This window comes from Cervus canadensis, chromosome 7, assembly GCF_019320065.1.
Source record: "Cervus canadensis isolate Bull #8, Minnesota chromosome 7, ASM1932006v1, whole genome shotgun sequence".
Classification (NCBI taxonomy): Eukaryota; Metazoa; Chordata; class Mammalia; order Artiodactyla; family Cervidae; genus Cervus; species Cervus canadensis.
In genome coordinates, this window is record NC_057392.1 from 20,738,957 (window position 1) to 20,754,490 (window position 15,534).

Here is a 15,534-nt window from a genome sequence, read left to right on the forward strand (position 1 = left end):
ATTTTGTAAGAAACGTCCACTGAGACTGATACGAAGAATGACAAAGTGAGAGAGAGAAATGGAGAGAGACAGGAATGGGAGTCCCAGATCAGGTGGTCAGCAGGCTCTCTGGACAGGTGACCCTTGAGCAGGGAGCTTAAGAACCACACCTTGTTCCGGGGAAGGATGTCCCTGGCTCAAGTCGGTCAGGGCAAAGGCCGGAAGCAGGGGATCCAGAGAAGGTCAGTGCCGCCAGAGAAGGAAAAGGAGCGCCCAGAGAGTGAGAGGGGTGGCTGGGTCCACACCTGGGTTCTGACTTCAGCCTCGATGACCTGGGGCACTTGAGAGGGTTTCCCGTGGGGAGTTTTTGATTATGCTCAAATTATTTTCTCTGGGCATAATTTCAGATCGCCACAAAAGTGGCAAGAATAGTGTGAGAATTCCCAGATTTTCACAGATTCCCAGATGTTAAACTTTTACTAAGAGAGTGTGAGGTATCTGGAAATGGGGTCTTTGAGGATGTGATCAACTCAAGATGAGGTCATACTGGACAAAGAAGGGAGTTCTAAATCCACTATGACTGATATCCTCATAAGAGGGAAATGTGGCCACAGACTCACCAAGGGGAGACAGCCACATGCAGACAGAGGCACAGGCTGGAGTCATCTGGGCAAAAGACAAGAACATGGGCAACTGGCAGGAGCTGAAAGAGACCCCTGTCTCTTTCTGCCAGAGCCCTCAGAGGGAGTGAGTCCTCCAGGATTGTGAGAGGCAGTAAGTTTGTGTTGTTTTAAAATGCAAGCGTTAAAATTTAAAAAAATTTTTGGATATAATTTTATTTGGTCACACTGCACAGCTTGTAGGATCTTAGTTCCCAACCCAGAGATTGAACCTGAGCCCTCGATAGGGTAAGTGCCGAGTCCGAACAACTGGACCATCAGGGAAGTCCTCAACATAATTTTAGACTCTCAGAAAAGTGGCAAAATAGTACAAAGAATTTCCAGATGCCCTTCATCCAGATTTTCCAAATGTTAAATTTGTATTACATTTGCTTTACACTTCTCTCTGTATGTATATCTCTCTCTTAGAGTCTTACACATTTTCAAATGGTATTCATTGCCATTATGTAGACAACATCCTGTATTTCTTGATTTATGAACTTTAGACCATATCTATTTTAATGATAAAAATAAATGCTCTTTCCCACCACAATGAGAAGCCTGCACATTGCAACTAGAGAAAGCCCGCAAGCAGCAATGAAGACCCAGCACAGCTAAAAAAAAAAAAAAAGCTCTTTCTTATGCCGACAGCTTTTTATATTTGCAACAGTTTGATTTTTAAAATTTATTGATTTGGCTGTGCCAGATCTTAGTTGCTGCATGTGGGATCTAATTCCCTGACCAGGGTTGAACCCAGGGTCCCTGCATTGGGAGCCTGGAGTCTTAACCACTGGACCACCAGGAAATCCCAACAGTTTTATTGAAACAATTCACATAGTCTACAACTCACCTGTTTAAAGTGTACAATTCAATGACTTTTAGTATATTCACAGAAAAGTGCAGCCATCACCACAGTCAATTTAAGATGTTCTCATCACCATAGAAACCCTAGTCCCTTAGCTATCACTCCTACACCAAACTTTCCAGACCCTTTCCATACCCTCCAGCCCCTGGCAAACTCTAATCTACTTTCTGTCTCTCTAGATTTGCCTGTTCTGGACATTTCATATAAATGGAATCATATAGCATGTGGTCTCTTGTGACTGGCTTCCTTCACTTAGCGTTTTTTCAAGGTACATCCATGTTGTTGTACGTATCAGTACTTTTCTTTTTATTGTCCAATAAAATGCTGTTGTATGGCTATCTCATATTTTGTTTACTCCTTTGTCAGTTGATGGACATTTATATTGTTTCCACCTTTTGGTTAGTATGATTAATGTTGCTATGAATACTCATGGACACGTTTTCGTGTGGACATATGTTTTCATTTCTCTTGGATAGACAGCTAAAAATAGAGTTGCTTGGTCATATGGTAATTTTACGTTTAACCTTTGAGAAACTGCCTGTTTTCCACACGACTGCACCATGTTACACTCCCATCAGCAATGTAGGAGGGTTCCAATTTGTTCACGTACTCACCAACACCTGTCATCATTCCTTGTTTTGATCACAGCCATCCTAGGGCGTGTGAAGTGGTATCTGGTTGTGGTTTTGATTTGCAATCGCCTGATGACAAATGACATGAAGCATGTTTCATGTGCTTGTTGGTCATTTGTATATCTTCTTTGGGAAAATGTCTATTCAGATCGTTTGCCCATTTTTAATTGGGTTGCTTGACATTTTGTGGTTGAGTTGTAATAGCTCTTTTTATATTCTGGATACTGGACCCTTTATCAGATATGTAATTTGCAAATATTTTATCCCATTCTGTGAGGAGTCTTTTCATTTTATTGATAGTGTTTTTTGATGCACAAAAGTGTTCAGTTTTGATGAACTCCAGTTTACCTACTTTTTATTCTTTTGTGCGTTACGTTTTTGTTGTCATATCTAAGAAACCACTGCCTAAATCCAAGGTCATGAAGATCTACTGTGCTGTCTTTGATGAATTTTATGGGTTTAATTATAATGTTCAGATTTTTATCTACTTTGAGTTCAATTTCAAATTATTAGTTAATTTATTTATAAATGTTCTGGCTCTTCGTTGCTGCGCAGACTTTTCTCTAGTTGCCACAAGCAGGGGCTACTCTCTAGTGGCGCTGTGCGGGATTCTCACTGAGGTGCTTCTCTTGTTGTGGAGCTCCGGCTCTAGAGCACAGTCAACCGTTATGACCCACGGACTTGGTCGCTCTGCGGCATGTGGGATCTTACTGATCAGTGATCAAACCCATGTCTCCTGCATTGGCAGGCAGAATTTGTACCACTGAGCCACCAGGGAAGTCCTCAGTTCAGTTCAGTTCAGTTCAGTCGCTCAGTCGTGTCCAACACTTTGTGACCCCATGAATCACAGCACACCAGGCCTCCCTGTCCATCACCAACTCCCGGAGTTGACTCAAACTCATGCCCATCGAGTCAGTGATGCCATCCAGCCATCTCATCCTCTGTCGTCCCCTTCTCCTCCTGCCCCAATCCCTCCTAGCATCAGGGTCTTTTCCAATGAGTCAACTCTTCGCATCAGGGGGCCAAAGTACTGGAGTTTCAGCTTCAGCATCAGTCCTTCCAATGAACACCCAGGACTGATCTCCTTTAGGATGGACTGGTTGGATCTCCTTACAGTCCAAGGGACTCTCAAGAGTTTTCTCCAACACCACAGTTCAAAAGCATCAATTTTTCGGCGCTCAGCTTTCTTCATAGTCCAGCTCTCACATCCATATATGACCACTGGAAAAACCATATCCTTGACTAGATGGACCTTTGTTGGCAAAGTAATCTCTCTGCTTTTTAATATGCTGTCTAGGTTGGTCATAACTTTCCTTCCAAGGATTAAGCGTCTTTTAATTTCACGGCTGCAATCACCATCTGCAGTGATTTTGGAGCCCCCAAAAATAAAGTCTCTCACTGTTTCCACTGTTTCCCCATCTATTTGCCATGAAGTGATGGGACCAGATGCCATGATCTTAGTTTTCTGAATGTTGAGCTTTAAGCCAACTTTTTCACTCTCCTCTTTCACTTTCATCAAGAGGCTTTTTAGTTCGCCTTCACTTTCTGCCATAAGGGTGGTGTCATCTGCATATCTGAGGTTATTGCTATTTCTCATGGCAATCTTGATTCCAGTTGGTGCTTCTTCCAGCCCAGTGTTTCTCATGATGTACTCTGCATAGAATCAGGGTGACAATATACAGCCTTGACGTACTCCTTTTCCTATTTGGAACCAGTCTGTTGGTCCATGTCCAGTTCTAACTGTTGCTTCCTGACCTGCATATAGGTTTCTCAAGAGATGGGTCAGGTGGTCTGGTATTCCCATCTCTTTCAGAATTTTCCACAGTTTATTGTGATCCACACAGTCAAAGGCTTTGGCATAGTCAATAAAGCAGAAATAGATGTTTTTCTGAAACTCTCTTGCTTTTTCGATGATCCAGTGGATGTTGGCAATTTGATCTATGGTTTCTCTGCCTTTTCTAAAACCGGCTTTAACATCTGGAAGTTCGCGGTTCACGAAGGAAAGTCCTACTTTGGGTTAATTTTTGTTTATGGTATGAGGTGAGGATCCAGCTTCATTCTTTTACATGTGTATAACCAGTTGTCCCGGGGAAGGCAATGGCAGTACTCTTGCCTGGAAAATCCCATGGACGGGGGAGCCTGGTGGGCTGCAGTCCATGGGGTCACTAAGAGTTGGACACGACTGAGCGACTTCACTTTCACTTTTCACTTTCATGCATTGGAGAAGGAAATGGCAACCCACTCCAATGTTCTTGCCTGGAAAATCCCAGGGACAGGGGAGCCTGGTGGGCTGCCATCTATGGGGTCACATAGAGTCAGACACGACTGAAGTGATTTAGCAGCAGCAGCAGCAACCAGTTGTCCCAGCACCATTTGTTAGAGACCATTTTATCCCCATTGACTGGTCTTGACACTCTTGTCAAAAGCAATTGACCATAGATGTTAGGGTTTACTTATGGACCAGTAAGCAATTCTGTTTTGAAGAACTGACTCACTGGAAAAGACCCTGATGCTGGGAAAGATGGAAGACAGGGAGAGAAGGGGACGACAGAGGACAAAATGGTTGGATGGCATCACCAACTCTATGGACATGAGTTTGAGCAAGCTCTGGGAGTTGATGATGGACAGGAAAGCCTGACGTGCTCAGTCCATGGGCTTGCAAAGAGTCAGACACGACTGAGAGACTGAACTGAACTGAATTCTATTTCATTGATCTGTACATCTATCCTGGTGAGGATATGGTGAGGAACAGGGAGGCCTGGTGTGCTTCAGTCCATGTGGTTGCAAAGAGTTGTACACAACTTAGTGACTGAACAACAACAGCATACATCTGTCCTTATGCCAAAACCACACCACTTTTATTACTGCAACTTTGTACTAAATTTTGAAATCTGGAAGTGCAGGTCTTCCAACTTTGTTATTCTTTGAGATTGTCTTGGCTATTTGGAGTTTCTTTTGTGTGCTTAGTCTCTCAGTCATGTCCAACTCTTTTTGACCCCATGGACTGTAGTCCTCCAGGCTCCTCTGTCCATGGGGATTCTCCGGGCAAGAATACTAGAGTGGGTTGCCATGCCCTTCTCCAGGGGATCTTCCCAACTCAGGGATCCAACCCAGATCTCCGGCATTGCAGGTGGATTCTTTACCATCTGAGCCACCAGGAAAGCCCAGGGTTCCTTGCGATTCCATAGAATTTTAGAATCAGCTTTTCCATTCATGTAAAGAGGTTATTAGGATGATGAGAGGGACTGATTGTACCTGTGGATTGGTTTGGGGGAGTACTGCTATCTTAACAATGTTAAACCTTCTAGATCTGTGAACAAAGGATACCGTTCCACTTATTTAGTTTTTGTTGTTTTTTTTTTTTTTTTTGGTTTCTTTGCAATTTTTTGGTAATTTTCAGTGTACAAGTCTTACATTTCCTTGATTAAGTTTCTTCCTAATTCTTTTATTCTTGTGGATTTAGGGAGTGCACATCAAGTCTTCTGAAACATGCTGCCATGGAGAAGAGGAGAAGGAGTGGCAGAGTGTGGGTTTAACTGCTGATATTAATCGCTGCATGTGGGCTTGGGGGCAGATGTCTCCCTCTTCTGTCACGTGTGCACGTGCAGGAGTTTCCCCAGCCCGTCTCCACTGCTTCCTCTGTCCTAGCTAAGGAGGAGCGATGTATCGGATTGGTCAGTTTGGAAGAATACGTGGGAATGTTCGGCCCAGCCAGGGGAAGAGTTAAGTCTTCTGGTCCATGAACATGGGATGTCTATTTATTTAAGTCTACTTTACTTTTTCCCCACAATGTTTTGTTAATTTCAGAGTGTAAGTTTTATACTTAGTAAGTTCTTTTAAAAAATTTTTACTTAAAAAAATTTTTATTGGATTACAGTTGGTCTACAATGTTGTGTTAATTTCAGGGGTACAGCAAAGTGAATCAGTTATGCATATACATATGTCCACTCTTTTAGATTCTTTGCCCACATAGGCCTGTACTCAGTAACTTCTTACAGCACCTGTCAAGTCCTCACTTTGTAAAGGAAGCCTATTAGGGTTCCTGGTCATTCCTCTGCTCACCCTTCCCCACACCACCATGTCCCACCTTCAATTACTAATACCGTTACCACTAATAACAACAGCTTAACCCTGCTTAAGCACATACCTGGCACTGTTCTAGGAACTTGGCCTACAGTAACTAATGGAATCTTCATAACTATCCTAGGAGGGGAGGCCAGTGACTTGCCCAACGTCTGCAACTAATGGGGAGCAGAGCCAGAATTTCACCCAGGCTGTCAGACGCCTGCATCTCTGCTTTTCTTCATTGACTTCCTTGCCTGTTTTGCAATGGCAGTTGGGATATGTGAGGTTGGCCCCATGAAGCAGCTGATGTTTGACCACTTTTTAAAATTAATTTATTGGGATTTCCCTGGTGGTCCACTGGCTAAGACTCCATGCTCCCACGGCAGGGGGCCCTGGGTTTAAACCGTGGTCAGGGAACTGGATCCCACATGCTGTAACTAAGAGTTCATATGCTGCAAGTAGAGATCTGGTGTGCCCCAGTGAAGCCAAATAAGTATATAAATAAATGCTTACCAATAATTAATTTATCTATTTTTGGCTGCGCTGGTCTTCGTTGCTGTACTTGGGTTTTCTCTAAATGCAGTGATCGGGGTTACTCTTCATTGTGGCTTGCCAGCTTCTCATTGCGGTGGCTTCTCTTGTTTCAGAGCATGGGCTCTAGAGCACAGGCTCAGTAGTTGTGGCTCATGGGCTTAGTTGCTCCGAAGCCTTTGAAATCTTCCCCTACCCAGGGATCGAACCTGTGTAGTGTCCCCTACATTGGCAGGTAGATTCTTAAACCACTGGACCACCAGGGAAGTCCACCATTTTTAGCCTAAGAAACACAGCAATTTCATTTGATTCAACTTCTTTTAAAAAAAAGAAGACCTGGGGTTTGAGGCAGGTGCTGGAATGTTTGCTCACCAGTACAGGTGGGGATTTTCTGAGCTTAGGGCTCTGCTGTGAAAGGTTTGAACATGCTCCCCAGAGGAAGCAGCAGCTTTGAGGAAGCCAGGCTTACCTGGAGGAACCTTCTGAACAAAGGACTGAAGTCTGCCTTGAGATGGGGGTGCCGTTTTGGGGGTGAGCTCACTCCAAGTCCAAAGGTGTGTTGAGGTAGGAAGGTCCCCCCGAGAGCCAGGCTCTACATCTGCATGAGTCACCCAGCTTCCGGGAACCTGCCACCAGGGCCAGGCGCAGCTCCGACATTCCTGGGCAGGGCTTGCCACGTCGACTGGCAGGGTTGTGTTTCCAGGCCTGTCCTGCGGCTCCCAGGACCAGTGACAGGAGCAGGGAGGGCAGCCACCTGGTGGCCTCGGGACTGTTTGGTTGAGGAGCCTCCAGTATGTAAGAGGCCGTGGGAGGAAGAGACCTTGAGCTTCAATGTCTTTGAACTTTAAAGGAGAAGGAGAATTCAGCTTTGGACGTGCCCTGACTTAGGGATTTGACATGGGAGGAGCGTTACATTTCCCTGTTCCAGCAGTTTCAGACTGCTGAAACTCGTTTGATCTCCTGCCCAGCTGCTGGGGAGCCTCTCTGGATGGTAGGACTGAGCCACAGGGGAGACCGATGGACGGGGAGTGAGGTTTCAGCCTTGACCTCAGGGCAGCCCTTGAGTTGATTACCACACAGTTCTTACCTGTTCAGACTTTCTTGGGACAGAGTCAGCCATCCAACAGGAAGGTTGGGGAGGGGGTACTGGGGACATGGCCTGTGTGTGAGGGCAGGTAGTCTTGAGGGACGTTCCCCCTCCAGCCCCCTCTGGGCTCCCCTGGCCTCTGTGCATTGGGCTGGGAGAGAGCACTGGGAATCCTGGGGTGGGGAGTGGCAACCCTTCAGCTCAGCAGCAGCACCCACCGCCTCTCCCCTCTCCTCCCAAATCCCCTCTTTCTCCGGAAAGGAGAGAGGCGTGTCTGCTCGGAGGAGGACCGTAACTTGTCTGTATCTCCTGACTGCAGGACACTGGTCAGTGTAAGAGGGGCAAACCCTGGGGACTGGCTCTCCTGTCTCCCTCCCCTGGCTGGACAGGAGACCCTGGAAACACACCCGTCTATGTGTGTGGTCACCTCATCTACAGAGGCCCCCTCAGTGTGGCAGGGGAAGGTTGTGGTTATTTTCACTTTGAAAGATGCTGGAGCCATGGGCTCTCCATGTAGAAAAACAACCAACCTTACACCCTACACACAAAGTGATCAGAAAAGAATTCTAGCCCTAAATGTGCAGGGAAGATAATAAGCTTATGGCAAAGCCAGTGTATCAGTGGGGGCTCAGGAGCACAGATGTCCTAAACTGAACCCAGAAAGCATTGTCCTTAGAAGAAATACTGCTGAATAGGACTAGTTACGTTTGAAGACGTGTGTTCATCAAAATATGCCATTGGGAGGGAAAAGGAAGCCTTAGACTGGGATAGATGTTTGCAACGCACGTCAACAAAGGACTCAGACTGGGTAAAGATCTCCTAGAAATACACAGGAAAGAGATAAATTACTGGATTTTAAGATGGGCAGAGACTTGGGCAGGTGCTTCACAGAGATATGCAAATGGCTGGTGGTGTGAAAGGTACCAGCCTCATCCATCCTTCGGGGACATGCTGGGTAAAGCCAGGGACCTGCCACTGCAGTCCCAGTGGAAGAGCTGGAAACAAAGGGGACTGAGACTGTCTTCCAGCCTCCCCCCATCCCCATGCCTGGTCCCACAGCCCCACCTGCCCTCCCCACTTGCCTGGACCACAGCAGCAGCGTCCCTTTTGGTCCCCACCGTCCACTCTTTAGTCTCTTCTCCAGCCTGCAGTGAGACGTCACTTTAAAAATATAAGTCAGAACGCTTTGTCCTCCCCACGACTCAGAGGAGCTCCAGTCCTACCTGCCCAAGCTCACAAGGCCCTGTGTGATGTCCCTCCTTCCCACCTGCTGGGCCTTGAATGCCCCCTGGAGGGCGCTGACCCGGCATCCCAGGACCCCTTGCCCTCCCTCTGGCGCCCCGACCGACTCCTGAGAAGCCATGTGACTTGCTTTGACCCATGAAATGTGGAAGATCATCCACTGACCTGATTAGAGTTGAAGAACCAGCAAGGGCTTCCCCTCCCTCTGCACTGGCGACTGGCAGGGCTCCATGCAGGCAAGGCCTGCCCCGCCAGCTGTCCCGAGGGAAGACGACAGCGGTGGGGGTCACGGCGGCTGGCTCTCAGTGGACACATGGGGTGAGAGGGGAATGGGCCACGTGTTTCCAAGTATGGGCTGGTGCTAGCCTGTCCTGATCCATGCATGTCCAAGCTCATACCTGCTTCGGGGAACTTGCCCCCACTGACCTCTCCTCCTCCTCCTCCTGTTCCTCCAGGTGGTCAGCTGTGCCAGAAACACATGTGAACTACTCGATTCCTTTCTTACCACATTCTTCTTTTTTAAATTAATTAATTAATTTATTTTAATTGGAGGCTAATTACTTTACAATACTGTATACAATTACTGTACAATATTGTGATGGTTTTTGCCATACATTGACGTGAATCAGCCATGGGTATACATGGGTTCCCCATCCTGAACCCCCCTCCCACCTCCCTCCCCGCCCCATCCCTCAGGGTCATCCTAGTGCACCAGCCCTGAGCACTCTGTCTCATGCATCAAACCTGGACTGGTGATCTGTTTCACATATGATAATATACATGTTTCAATGCTATTCACTTAATCCTCAAGGTGCAAATTCCAAGTTCACTGAGTCCAAAAACATATCGAATGCCTCAGACAAGCTGAGCCAAAGCGAGACAAGGGGATACAGAATGATTCCATTTATATAGCATTTAAGAACAGGCAAAACTGTAATGTTCGGTGAAGCCTATGTAGATTGTTTCTTAGTTTTGTTTTCATCATTATTTTAAAATGTTGTTTATTTTTGGCTGCACTGGGGCTTCGTTGCTGCTGCGTGGGCTTTCTCTGAGTGTGACAAGCGAGGGCTACTCTCTGGTTGCAGTATGTGGGCTTCTCATTTCGGTGGCTTCTCTTGCTGAGGCTCTTCAGCTCGAAGAGTCTGAGCTCAGTAGTTGTGGCACACAGGCTAAGTTGCTCTGCCATGTGCGGGATCTTCCAGGACCAGGGATCAAATCCATGTTCCCTGCATTGGCAGGAGGATTCTTAACCACTGGACCACCAGGAACGTTCCTAGTTATACAACAAAGTATTTCAGTTATACAGATAGATACATGTATATATATATTGTTGTTCTTTGCCACTCCATGGACTGCAGCACGCCAGGCCTCCTTGGCCCTCACTGTCTCCCGAAGTTTGCCCAAGTTCATGTCCATTGCATCACTAATGCCATCCAGCAATCTCATCCTCTGGCGCCCTCTTCTCCTTCTGCCATCAATCTTTCTCAGCACTGGGGACTTTACCAATGAGTTCGCATCAGGTGACCAGAATACCGGAGCTGTGGCTTCAGCATCAGTCCTTCCAATGCGTATTCAGGGTTGATTTCCTTGCTGTCCAAGGGACTCTCAGGAGTCTTCTCCAGCACCCCAGTTCAAAGGCATCAATTCTTTGGCGTTCTGCCTTCTTAATAATCCAGATCTCACAAGTGTACATGACCACTGGGAAGACTATCGGTTCAGTTCAGTTCAGTTCAGTTGCTCAGTCGTGTCCGAGACTCTTTGTGACCCCATGGACTGCATCATGCCAGGCTTCCCTATCCATCACCAATCTGGGAGACGGCTCAAACTCATGTCCATTGAGTCACTGGTGCCATCCAACAATTTCATCCTCTGTTGACCCCTTCTCCTCCTGCCTTCAATCTTTCTCAGCCTCAGGGTCTTTTCCATTGAGTCAGTTCTTTCCATCAGGTGGCCAAAGAATTGGAGTTTCAGCTTCAGCATCAGTCCTTCCAATGAGTATTCAGGACTGATGACCTTTAGGATAGACTGGTTTGATCTCTTTGCAGGCCAAGGGACTCTCAAGAGACTCTCAAGAGACTCTCCAACACCACAGTCCAAAAGCATCAATTCTTCGGTGCTCAGCTTTCTTTATAGTCCCAACTCTTACATGCATACGTGACTACTGGAAAAACCATAGCTTTGGCTAGATGGACCTTTGTTGGCAAAGTAATCTCTCTGCTTTTTAATATGCTGTCTAGGTTTGTCATAGCTTTTCTTCCAAGGAGCAAGCGTCTTTTAATTTCATGGCTGCAGTCACCATCTGCAGTGATTTTTGAGCCCAAGAAAAAAAAGTCTCTCACTGTTTCCATTGTTTCCCCTATTTCCATGAAGTGATGGGACCAGATGCCATGATCTTCATTGTTTGAATGCTGAGTTTTAAGCCAACTTTTTCACTCTCCTCTTCCACTTTCATCAAGAGGCTCTTTATTTCCTCTTTGCTTTCTGCCATAAGGTTGGTATCATCTGCCTATATGAGGTTTTTGCTATTTCTCCCGGCAGTCTTGATTTCAGCTTGTGCTTCATCCAGCCCAGCATTTCGCATGATGTCCTCTGCATAGAAGTTAAATAAGGAGGTGATAACATACAGCCTTGACGTACTCCTTTCTCACTTTGGAACCACTCTGTTTTTCCATTTCTGGTTCTAACTGTTGCTTCTTGACCTGCACACAGATTTCTCAGGAGGCAGGTAAGGCAGTCCGGTATTTCCATCTCTTGAAGAATTTTCCACAGTTTATTGTGATCCACACAGTCAAGGACTTTGGCATAGTCAATGAAGCAGAAGTAGATGTTTTTCTGGAATTCTTTTGCTTTTTCTATGATCCAATGGATGCTGGCAATTTGATCTATGGTTCCTCTGCCTTTTCTAAATCCAGCTTGAACATCTGGAAGTTCTTAGTTCATGTACTGTTGAAGCCTTGCTTGGAGAATTTTGAGCATTACTTTGCTAGCATGTGAGATGAGTGAAATTGTGTGGTAGTTTGAAACATTCTTTGGATTGCCTTTCCTGGGATTGAAATGAAAACTGACTTTTTCTAGTCCTTTGGCCACTGCTGAGTTTTCCAAATTTGCAGGCATATTGAGTGCAGCACTTTAACAGCATCATCTTTTAGTATTTGAAATAACTCAGCTGAAATTCTGCCACCTCCACTAGTTTTGTTCATAGTGATGCTTCCTAAGGCCCCCTTGACTTCGCATTCCAGGATGTCTGGCTCTAGGTGAGTGATCACACCATCATGGTTATCTGGGTCATGAAGATCTTTTTTGTATAGCTCTGTGTATTCTTGCCACCCTTTCTTAATATCTTCTGCTTCTGTTAGGTCCATACCGTTTCTGTCCTTTATTGTGCCCATCTTTGCATGAAATATTCTCTTGGTATCTCTAATTTTCTTAAAGAGATTTCTAGTCTTTTCCATTCTATTGTTTTCTTCTATCTGTGCATTGATCACTGAGGAAGGCTTTCTTACCTGTCCTTGCTATTCTTTGGAACTCTGCATTCAGATGGGTATACCTTTTCTTTTCTCCTTTGCCTTTAGCTTCTCTTCTTTTCTCAGCTGTTTGTAAAGCCTCCTCAGACAACCATTTTGCCTTTTTGCATTTCTTTTTCTTGGGGATGTTCTTGATCACTGCCTCTTGTACAGTGTCAAGAACCTCCATCTATAGATCTTCAGGCACTCTGTTTATCAGATCTAATCCCTTGAATCTATTTGTCACTTCCACTGTATAATCATAAAGGATTTGATTTAGGTCATACCTGAATCATCTAGTGGTTTTCCCTACTTTCTTCAATTTAAGTCTGAATTTTGCAATAAAGTGTTCATGATCTGAACCACAGTCAGCTCCAGGTCTTGTTTTTGCTGACTGTATAGAGCTTCTTCATCATCGACTGCAAAGAATATAATCAATCTGATTTTGGTATTGACCATCTGGTGATGTCAATGTGTAGAATCGTCTCTTGTGTTGTTGGGAGAGGGTGTTTGCTATGACCAGTGTGTTCTCTTGGCAAAACTCTGTTAGCCTTTGCCCTGCTTCATTTTGTCTTCAAAGGCCAAATTTGCCTGTTACTCGAGCTATCTCTTGACTTCCTTCTTTTGCATTCCAGTACCCTATGATGAAAAGGACATCTTTTTTGGATGTTAATTCTAGAAGTTCTTACAGGTCCTCATAGAACCATTTAACTTCAACTTCTTTGACATTAGTGGTTGGGGCATAGACTCAGATTTCTGTGATATCGAATGCTTTGCCTTGGAAATGAACAGACATCATTCTGTTGTTAAGATTGCAACCAAGTACTGAATTTCAGACTCTTTTGTTGACTTCGAGGGCTACTCCATTTCTTCTAAGGGATTCTTGCCCACAGTAGTAGATATAATGGTCATCTGAATTAAATTCGCCCATTCCAGTCCAGTTTAGTTCTCTGATTCCTAAAATGTTGATGTTCACTCTTGCCATCTCCTGTTTGACCACTTCCAATATACCTTGATTCATGGACCAGGTTCCTATGGAATATTGTTCTTTACAGCACTGGACTTTACTTCCATCATCAGTCACATCTATACCTGGGTGTTTTTTTTTGCTTTGGCTCCATCTCCTCATTCTTTCTGGAGTTATTTCTTCACTCTTCTCCAGTAGCATATTGGGTACTGACCTGGGGAGTTCATCTTTCAGTGTCCTATGGGAAGACCACAACCTCGACTATATGGACCTTTGCTGTCAGAGTAATGTCTGACGACAGTGTCTTTTCAACACACTGTCTAGGTTTGTCATAGCTTTCCTGCCAAAAGCATTCGTCTTCTGATTTCATGGCTGCAAGCACTGTCCACAGTGGTTTTACAGCCCAAGAAGAGGAATCTGTCACTACTTCCGCCTATATGTGTGTGTATATGCATATACTTTTCCAGATTCTTTTCCATTATAGGTTATTACTGGTATTGAATATAGTTCCCTGTGCTGTAGAGTAGGTCCTTGGTGGTTATCTTTTTTTCATGCTTGTTCTTAGCAGCATTAAAAAATTTTTAATATATTTTAATTGGAAGTTAATTGCTGTACAATACTGTTTTGGTTTCTGCCATATGGTTATCTATTTTATGTGTAGTATTTTATATCTAAACTCCAAACTCTCAATTTATCCCTCCCTCAACCTTTTTCCATTTTGGTAACTGGAAGTTTGTTTTCTAAATACATTCATTTGTACTATTTTTTTAGACTCCACATATAAGTGATGTCATATATTTGTGTTTCTCTGTCTGAATTACTTCATATCGATGTAGAGTTTTTAAGATAATAAAGCAAGACCATGACCATATGTTGAGATGCCCATTTCCTCCACGAGGGAGGAGGAACTCTGTGGCCAGGAGGCTGGGCTGGGCGTTGGCCCACACAGCTTCTTCTTGACTGGGCAGGACCTACTCGGGGGCTCATAACCTTGTAACTGTTTCCAAAATATTGTGCTGTAGTCATCATGCAGCTCATGAAAAATACAATGCTTGAGCTGGCTAAGGGATACAACACAAATGTGAATGGGAGTCTCCTAAGAAAACTTAGAACCAATTAAATATTTGTTATCATTCATCCTTAATTCCTAGACTAAATCCCACTTAATTTAGCATGGTTAATGTGCTGCTAGATTGTTTGCCAGTATTTTATTTAGGACTTTTACATCTCTATTTAGAACTGAGACTCCCCTATAGTTTTCTGTGTGTGTTCCATCTGTGAGGTTTTATCAGTATCATACTCATTTCATGTGAAGAATTAGGAAGCTGTTCATTTTCTGACAGAAAAATAAGCAGCACCAGTTTGGGTCAATGAGCTTTGAAATGCTGGGGGTCCTGGGGAAAGGTGTCCTTCCTCTGTCAGCGTGAAGCCTGGAGAAGCTGCAGCCCGCTTGTTATTGGCTTGAAGCAACACAAACCCCTAAGCACTGGGACAGGAGCTGGTGGAGAAATACAGCTGGAGCCCGGCTTTTTCATATTGTTGGCCATGTGGGGACTCGCAGGTGCTCCTCAAGGCTGCCTTCTCTGCAGAACCCGAATAAGCCCATCTTTGCTGGAGAAATAACCAGCAGCCTGTCTGTTGTGGGTCAGCGCAGCCATTGCATCATCCTTTATCGTTGTGGCTGGAAGGCCGTATCTGCTGCTACTTGTCCTGGGAGCGAGCACCTTATCAATTTACTTACGTTTCCGAGCAGTTTCATCTTATTTCTTAAAAGGTTATGTGGATTACCTGGGATAAGAAGCTTGCTCCAACAAGATGCTTTCTCTTCCCAGCGTGCTCTGTGTTGCCTGTGTCTGGCTCGGCAGGGACAGGAATCCAGCCCCCAGGGCTAGTTCATGCTGCCCTGTCCAAAGCCCTCAGAGAGTCTAAATCCTCGTGCACCTGGGCAGAGCCTAGCCTCTTCCCAACTTGCTGGTCAGGACCTACCAGTTCTCAGAGTGCCTG